We start from the raw sequence: 8,752 nt of genomic DNA on the forward strand, positions 1-8,752 counted from the left end.
CAAAAGGCTAACAGCCTTTGGAGAGAATTCAGTCTTACTTGAAAACAAGCTCGATTGATTATAATTAAACAACATCCTAATTGTCAAATCCACTCCCCAGTCTCTTGTACTAGAATTAACCCGCCCCCCCAGGACTTTGTCCTAATCACCTGCGGCAGATGGATGTGACCCATATTCCTTCATTTGGTAAACTAAGATGGGTGTGGGGTAGGTTGGCAATGGGGGAAAGTCACTTAGAGAACCAGGCCCAGGGACTTTCCACCGAATCTGGGGATTTTCCACTGAGTGCCAAAAGAAATGGCCCAGGAGTGCTTTGAAAAAACAACTGTCCAATGAAATTTCACCAAGACCCATCACCACACCACCAACCTACCAATGCTATAAATTACCCCCCCCTGCCCCCGCAGGAGAAGCTGTGTGACTTTCCTGGCCCCTGTCTTGCGGACCAGTGAACCTCGCCCAGGAGTACTCCAAATAAAGCTTTTGCTTGTCCATACTTGGTGGCTACATCTTTCTTTCTTCCTCAGCTGAAAATGCCTTATATTTGGTGCCGAAATCTGGGAGGAGCTTGAGCCCACAAGGGCTGCTCCCCTCCCCTTCCCTTCTGAGGAAGACCAGGGACCTCCAACCTCCCACCCACTTCGGCACATGGTGTGGTAAGTACGCTGCCTCTGGCCTCCTCTCAGTTCTTTCCAACTCTGAGACTCCCTGTCCATAATCGCAGCTGAGTCAGGGACCTCCTACCCTTTCCAAGTGCGTGTGTGCCCGTGGAGACATCCTGGACACTCCCACTCTGCCTGACTGTCCGGTGGCCAGAGATTGAGTTGTGGGAAGCCAATTCTCATCTCTGATCACCCCAAAGCTGAGGGTGGCCATGGGGGCACAGGAATCTAAACCTGACTGAAAAACACCCCTAGGGTGACTTATCCGGAATCTCTCAAACACAGATCCCTCCCTAAAGAAGAAGAAACTGATCTTCTTCTTCACCGTGGCCTGGCCACAGTACCCACTGAATAACCAGACCAGGTGGCCTCCTGAAGGGACTTTCAACTATAACACCCTCACCGATTTACAGAACTATTGCCAGAGAACTGGGAAATGGTCAGAGACCCCTTACATTCAGGGCTTCTGGTATTTGCGCTCCCGTCCTAATCTCTGTGCCCCCTGCTCTATGGCACAGGTCCTTTTAGCCAGAGAAACCTCACCTAAACCCTCTGTCCCTGATCTTTCCTCCTTCGCCGAACCCCTGGAGGAACTCTCTCCCCCTCCTGCTCGACCCCCTCTGCCCTATCAGGGTCCTCCTCTCCCTTCACCAGATCCTGTTTCTCATTTGTCTGTAGGTACCAGACCCTCTCTCTCCTCCCCTGTCAGTGCTCACACCAGATCTCGCTCCTATGCCTTTTCCGCAAGGTGGCCAGAGTGGATAGAGTTGTTCGGGTTCATGTTCTTTTTTCCCTCTCTGATCTGTCTGCAATTGAAAAGTGTTTAGGCTCCTACTCTTCTAATCCTACTGCTTATACCAAGAAATTCCAATATCTCACTCAGGCATATGACCTCACTTGGCATGATCTCTATGTTATCATGTCTTCTACCCTTACCCCTGACGAACAGGATGGAATCCAGATGGCGGCACGGACTCATGCCGATCAGGTTCACCTCACAAATGACCAAATGCTAGTTGGGGTCCAGACGGTCCAGACACAGACCCCAACTGGGATTACCAGACAGGACAAACAGGTAAGAGGTGACAAGACCAAATGATTGAATGTCTCATAGCTGGCATGCAGAGCACAGCCCAAAAGGTAGTTAACTATGACAAATTGAGAGAAAATCACTCAGGGGCCTGAGGAAAACCCAGACCCCTTTTTGAACCGCCTCACTGATGCTATGGTCCTCCATACTCATTTAGACCCTACCTACAATGCCGGGGCCACTGTATTAGCCACCCACTTCATTTCCCAATCGGCCCCGGACATTCGGAAGAAACTAAAAAAGGCGGAAGAGGGCCCCCAAACCCCTATCTATCTGAGCCCTGATGAACATGGCATTTAATAATGGTTGGGAAGCAAAGGCTGTGGCTGCTCACCAGGCCCACATGCAGCGGAAGGTAACACTCCAAACCCAGGCTCTTGTGTCAGCCCTGAGGCTGGCAGAGCAACAGAGGCAAGGCATAGGAGGTGCCCGACTCAAGTCCAGGCTGCAAAGAGGAACCCCACCAGAAGTTTGCTTTAAATGCAGCAAAGAGGGTCACTGGGCCCGGCAGTGCCCCTGCCTGAGGCCACCCATTAAGCCCTGCCCTGACTGCAAGCAGCCCAGTCACTGGTGGAGCGATTGCCCCTTTGGTCAACAGGCTCTTCCTTGGCATCTCCACACAGAAGACAAGCCACCCAAATGGGAGGCCACGCCAGCCAAGCGGGCCCATCGCTCGAACTTCTTGGTCTCATGGATGACTGACGCGTCCCAGACTCGAAGACCCCATCACCCTCGCCGAGCCCAGGGTAATGCTACAGGTAGTGGGTAAGTTCATCTCATTTCTTGTAGACACAGGGGCTACCTTCTCTGTCTTACTATCACACTCTGGACCTCTAGTTCCCTCACAGGTCTCGGTTATGGGAGTGGATGGGATCCCCTTTTTTCCCCTTCACACACCACCCCTGACATGTAGTTTAGATGGATTCCCCTTTTCACACTCCTTAATTATGCCCTCATGCCCTGTACCCCTCCTGGTTTAGGACATTTTACAAAGTCTCGGAGCCACTATCCAGCTGACAACATCTTCTCACTTACTTCTACCACTCCTTACTGAGGGCTCTCCCACTACTACAGATCACCCTAACCTGATCACACCCCCTATTCCACCAGATATTGTCAACCCTCAAGTCCAGGACACTTCTACCCCTGTAGTAGCTACCCAACACCCACCGGTTCACATCCACTTGAAGAATCCCTCCCAATTTCCATCTAGACCACAATTCCCCATTTCGGTGAATCATCAACAGGGCATTAAACCCATAATTACCCGCCTCTTAAATCAAGGCCTACTCATCCCTACGTACTCCCCCTGTAATACCCCTATCCTTCCTGTTCGAAAACCCTCAGTGGCCTACCGCCTTGTACAAAATTTACGCCTAATTCACGAGGTGGTTGTTTCCTCCATCCGATGGTCACCACCTCCTCCACCCTAGAAGCACAACAGCTGCCAGAGGGCACCACCTCCCAGAAAGCAGAGCTGATTGTCCTCACGCGGGCACTCACTCTGGCCCAGGGAAAACACGTAACCCCTATACTGACTCTAAATATGCTTTTCTTATCACCCACTGACACTCTGCCCTCTGGAAGGAAAGGGGCTTCCTCACTACCAGGGGCTCCCCCATAATCAATGCTACCCTCATTTCTAAACTTTTGCAGGCATTACAGCTACCTGCTGAGGTGGCTGTGGTACATTGTAGGGGCCATCAAACCTCTCAGGACCCGGTGGCCTTGGGAAATGCTCAGGCTGACCCGGCAGCTCGAAACCTCACCCTGGGAGCCTCCCCCACTCCTCTCATGTTTCTTTCCACCTCCTTGAAACCTTCCTACACTCCTGAGGAAGAACACGCCCTCCTCAGAAAGGGTGGAGATGTGTGCAGCCAGGGATGGATATTTCTTGGAGATAGAATCACCTTACCAAAAGGACAGGCTGAAACTCTCCTTTCTGATATCCACTGTTCCTTACACATAGGGCCAAAAGCTCTCTATCGGTTCTTGCAACCACTCTTTTTCTTCCCAGGCCTCCAGAAGACTATTAAAAAGGCACACACAGCATACACTATCTGTTCCAAAGCCTCTACACAAGGGGTCTTCACCCCCACTTCCCCACTCATCAACTGAGGGGGCACTTACTGGGCCAAGATTGGCAAATCAATTTCACTCACATACCCCCAAATAAAAAACCCCACTATCTCCTAACTTTTGTTGATACCTTTTCAGGGTGGATAGAAGCTTTTCCCACCTCTCGAGAAATGGAAGACACCATTGTCTCCATTCTCATTGAACATATCCCACAATTTGAACTGCCTACTACCATCCAGTCAGACAATGGCCCAGCCTTCTCTGCCCAAATAGTCCAGCAGGTCGCCACCTCTCTAAACATCATCTGAAAGCTCCACATACCCTATCACCCTCAATCGTCAGGTAAGAGGGAGAGGGCCCAAGGCATCCTGAAGGGTTAACTAAACTCTCTATTGAGACCAGACTCTCCTGGCCAAACCACCTCCTCCTGGCACTCACCAGAATCAGAGCAACCCTGCAAAACCCCACTGGACTTAGGCCCTTTGAGCTGGTTTATGGTAGACCATTTCTAATCAATCACAACTTACATGTCAACCCCCCTCCTCTTGCCACATACCCCCCCTTTCTGTCTTTACTTTGCCATCTTCTTAGGAAAATGGGGACTGGACTCTCCCTCCCACACAGGGTCCAAGTGAAGCTCATCAAGCAGTCCCCTTCCAACCAGGGGACAAAGTTCTTCTTAGGTTGCTCCAGCCCGGCTCCCTACAGCCCAGGTGGATGGGACCTCATATGGTAATACTGACTACTCCTACCGCAGCCAAGCTTCTAGGGTGGTGTTTCCCAACGTGGGGCCCACGCCCCACAGGGGGGCAATTCGATAGTTAAGGGAGAAATTTGAAAATGGACTCGACACAACTTTAACTCTTTCGCCCCGGGCCATTTAAATGCAATGCTAGATATCGGTGCCAAATTTAACAAAAAATGCAATTCTTAAATAATTGTGGTAAATAATTATTAAGTATAATTTTGTTTGACGAGACCAAAATATCAACTGGGTGATTGGCGTCGTCAAGTAAACTTCGTCCTGGGTTCACTGCAGAGCGTGCCGTCTGCCACAGGGAACCCCGGACGTTTTAAAAACTCCCTAAACAGCCTGACCTGTGGTGGCGCAGTGGATAAAGCGTCGACCTGGAAATGCTGAGGTCGCCAGTTTGAAACCCTGGGCTTGCCTGGTCAAGGCACATATGGGAGTTGATGCTTCCAGCTCCTCCCCCAGTCTCTCTCTCCTCTCTCTCCCTCTCTGTCTCTGTCTCTCTCTCCTCTCTAAAAATGAATAAATAAAATAAAAAAATTATAAAATAAAATAAAAACTCCCTAAACAACGCAGTTATTCTCACCTAATTGGCCCATCGCAACTTCTGTAGTGTTTCACATCATTCAGTTGGTGTTAATTTGAAATAAGTGTCAGTCAAAACTGTTGTAAAAGCTCGTTGATTTAATAAATATACATATATATATTGTATAGATATCATTGGTAAGTATTTGATTTTATTTTTATCAATATTAAACTCTTTATTAAGTACTTCTTGCATTGGGGCTAGAAAGCAATAATATTTTATAAATATTATTGGGGCTATAATAGTGCATGCATGACAATTTTAATTTTAGAAGCATAACTTTCCAGAAAATTTTGTCAAGTGGAAAAAATATAGATACCTTTTGATTTGCGGTGGTAGTGCAGTAAATGTGTTATATACATTTAAATAAATATGAATTTTTAGTATACGTTTACTCTATGTCACATTGAATATATTTTAACACATATTTTAATATTAGTTTTAAATTGATCTTATTTTTATTTCTTATACCCATAGTAAAATGAGTGGTGCAAGCAAGAAAAAAACTCGTCAATATTCGGAGGAATATTTAAAATTTGGGTTCATACCCGCTGTTCACGATGAGCGGATTCCTTTTTGTGTTTATGCCAGCAATGCTTGACCAACAAATCAATGAAACGAGGTTGTCTTGAGGCGCATTTGAAGGCGAAACATAGTGCTCATATTAATTCAGATTTGAGTTACTTTAAAACTTTAAAGAAATTTTTTGAAAAAAGAACAACATTAAAGTCTCTATTTACTGCTCATACTTCAACTAATAATCGTGTTCTTAAGGCTAGTTATCAAATTTCTTTATTCATTGCTAAAACTGGAGAAAATCGCACTATAGGAGAGAATTTAATAAAACCATCAATATCAGCAATTCTTAAAACGGTTCTTGAAAAAGATGACAAAGATGTAAAAGCCATGCCACTCAGTAACAATTCTGTTAGCAGAAGAATAGACGAAATGAGTGAGGATATTGAAAAACAACTTATTGAAAAGCTGAAAACAAGAAAATTCTCCTTGCAAATGGATAAATCAACTTTGAGAGACAGTGAGGCAGTATTGATAACTTACGTAAGATATATTGATAAAGGATATTTTGCTGAAGAAATGTTGTTGTGTAAAAGATTAGAAAGCACCACTACCTCAAAAAGATATATATAATAAGCTAAAAAACTACTTAGATGTCAATGATATACCAATGAAAAATATAACATCTTGTGCTGCAGATGGTGCTCCCAATATGATGGGCAAGAAAAATGGCTGCTTAAAATTGATGAAAGATGTGAATCCAGAAATGATTCTTGTGCATTGTTATTCATAGGGAAAACTTGGTAGCTAAAAACATCTCGCCTGTTCTGAATGAAGTATTACATACAATAATAAAGTGTGTTAATGCTATTAAAGCTAGTGCCAAATGTGAGCGTCTTTTCAAGCTATTTTGTGAAGAACAAAATGAAGACCATGTGAGACTTTTACTTCATACTGAAGTAAGATGGCTATCTAAAGGAAACTGTTTGAAAAGATTTATGGAACTGTTTGATACTCTTAGTGATTTTTTAAGCAACAAACCTGAAATGAAGTATCTGTTAACAATAGATGGTAAAGCATTTGTGAGTTATTTAGCCGATATCTTTGAAAAACTGAATATATTAAATAAGCAACTTCAAGGAACAAATAAAACTCTTGTCGATGCAAAAGCAAAGATATTTGGTTTCATTACCAATATTGAGTTATGTCAGAAACATATTAACAACAAAAACTTTAAACAGTTCATTGGCTCCAAAAATGTGAAGTAACTGATACCACTTTACTTGTTATTGTCAATCATTTGAATATTCTATCGGCTGATTTAAAAGAAAGATTTTCTGATTTAAAACAAATTGATTTCCCAACATGGATGATGCAGCCAATGTTAGTGGATTTGTCTGATATATCAAATATGCAGTATCAAGAAGAACTCGCAGAACTGCAAAATGATGAGTCAGTTAAAGCTTTATTTAATATCAAAGGAGCGATGGCATGGCTTTGTGAGGAAACAGAAATCAAATACCCAAATTCAACCAAATGTGCAAGAAAACTATTGCTACCATTTCCATCTTCATTTTTAGCTGAATGTGGATTTAGTGCTGTAAATGATTTACTGGTAAAAAAAGAAATCGGCTGGATATAACACAATGTGGAGACTTGAGACTAAAGCTAACCAAATTGGAACCTAATATAAAGTCTCTGTGCAGCAAGCATCAAGCGCAAGGACCACACTAAATTAAAATAATAAATTAATATAGAAAAATCTGTATTAAAATTATTTGGAATTTAAATTTCTGTTTTTCATTATATGTTTTGAAATTTTACTTACTGTGTTTTGTTAACAATTTCATAGTGATTTCTTCCTAGAACCTATCATTTATGTTTATTAAGTGAACAAATCAATTTTTTAATGTTAAAAATTATGTATGTTACATAGGGGGGACATAAAAATTTTAGAAAGGTTAAGGTGAGGCATGGCACAAAAAAGGTTGGGAAACACTGGTCTAGGGCAAACACCTTGGTACCATGTTTCCCACCTCAAGCTTGCCCCCACACAGGACCACTGACAATCAGAACCACTGGGCCCCACCCATCTCTGGCTCACTAAAAAGTTGGGCCCCACAAATCCTCCTGTTATTCCTGTCCCTCCCACAGGGAATTTGCCACCACCTTCCGACCTCCCTCTCCACGATGCCCCTGGTCAGCAGGAAGTAGCCAAATGAATAGCAGCGCCCCTATCTAACACAAAAGGTCGGAATGTGAGGTCAGTTGGCAATGGGGGAAAGTCACTTGGAGAACCAGGTCCAGGGACTTTCTATCGGGAACTTTCCACCGGACTGGAGATTTTCAATTGAGCACCAAAAGAAGCGGCCCAGGAGCACTTTGAAAAAACAATTGTCCAATGAAATTTAGCCATGACCCATCACCCCACCACTACCATAACAACGCTATAAATTACCCCTGGGCAGGAGAAGCTGCATGACTTCCCTGGCCTCTGTCTTGCTGACCAGTGAACCTCGCCTGAGAGCACTCCAAATAAAACTTTTGTTTGTCCACACTTGGTGGCTATGTCCTTCTTTCTTCCTCGGCGGAAAATACATTACAACTGGTACATTTGTGTAGCTACATTTTCTGATTTTTGTTGCCACAACACAAACAGGGGGAAGTGTTAAACATGTTATAGCTCATTGCTTAGTGAGGAGCCACTGTGCCACTTCATCCACAGGTGTTGTAAAGTACCAAAAGCTGCAGAATTAATATTAATATTTTAAGAGGCTTGAAGAACATTTTATTAATTTGGGTTAAGGTGCACAGGGAAATTGTGAGAATAGTCTCTGTACTGTGTGATTGGCATAACCAGGATGGCCCTTGGCATTGTATTGTAAATGCAAAGGGAAGGAGAAGAACATGGATCCCCAGACATTCCACCACACCTGTGGGGAAAGGGGTGAATGGCTAGCCAGGTGCAGGAAGAGAAAAGCCAAAATAAACCTTTTCTTATAGCAATGAGCCATTAGCGGGTATTTGTCCCCACGGAAACTACCTCTCCTATGTGAATGCATGTGGTT

Source organism: Saccopteryx bilineata, chromosome 3, assembly GCF_036850765.1.
Source record: "Saccopteryx bilineata isolate mSacBil1 chromosome 3, mSacBil1_pri_phased_curated, whole genome shotgun sequence".
Lineage (NCBI taxonomy): Eukaryota > Metazoa > Chordata > Mammalia > Chiroptera > Emballonuridae > Saccopteryx > Saccopteryx bilineata.